Here is a 969-nt window from a genome sequence, read left to right as displayed (position 1 = left end):
TAAAAGTCCAGACTATTAATAAGAGAAAATGCAGTTAAGGAAAACATGACCTGAATTAGAAAAGGGCCAGAGCAGGGTAATAGAGTGCATGTTACCATCAGTTACAGTATGCTGCAAAAAAAATCCTATGATAAAGGCTACTGGTAAATGCAGAATTATATTTAATAAATAGAAACACTACACATTACTGTAGTACTCTGCTCTGTTTTTTTAACCATGGAAATAATGCTTTTTGTACATATGGGAAAGCTGATCAGAAAGGATCTGCCAAACAAGTCAGAAATTGAGTCACCTGTTTTTAGTCCCATGAGGATGTGACTAAAACAGTAGAATCTCATACAAATTAATTTACAACCTTAGAGACATAAAATGTACATTCACGCTGATTTTATTTGCATACACACAATCACACACACAGTAATGTTAAGTGCAGTCATACTTTATGATGCAGTTTCAAGGAATGACTTTTTAATGAGAAATACCAGATTATTTTTCCTTGTAAAATGTAATCACTCAGCATTCTTTCATCCTCCTTCAGTGTAGGGCTATATGATCTGTGTGATCTATAGCAGCCTGTACAAAATGAACCTTACACTTTCCTAGTTTGCGTTCAGTTCTTGGACTCCTCTCAATAGTAATTTCTGCAGTCCCACTGGACTTCTTTTTTTGGATGACATCTAACAATGCTAACATGGAAGTTAGCTGAGACCAAATCCTATTTTAGAGGCAGCAGGTGCGCCAAGGAGGTTTTCGGGGTTTTTTTCTTCATTAGCACTAATACACATGACAATGAACAGAGCTGCAAAAGAGCCACTGAATGCAGATACCTGCAGTTCAATGATTCCACTTTCCACATCAAAAAAAGTGTTCAAAATTGAACCCAGGAAACTATCTGCTAAAAGTGGGAAAATAAACAAGCAATGCTGAACAAAATGATACAGTAAAATTGAAACTACAAGCTCAGTAATA

Source organism: Geospiza fortis, unplaced genomic scaffold, assembly GCF_000277835.1.
Source record: "Geospiza fortis unplaced genomic scaffold, GeoFor_1.0 scaffold138, whole genome shotgun sequence".
NCBI classification, from domain to species: domain Eukaryota; kingdom Metazoa; phylum Chordata; class Aves; order Passeriformes; family Thraupidae; genus Geospiza; species Geospiza fortis.
Note: the sequence above shows the minus strand (reverse complement) of the source record.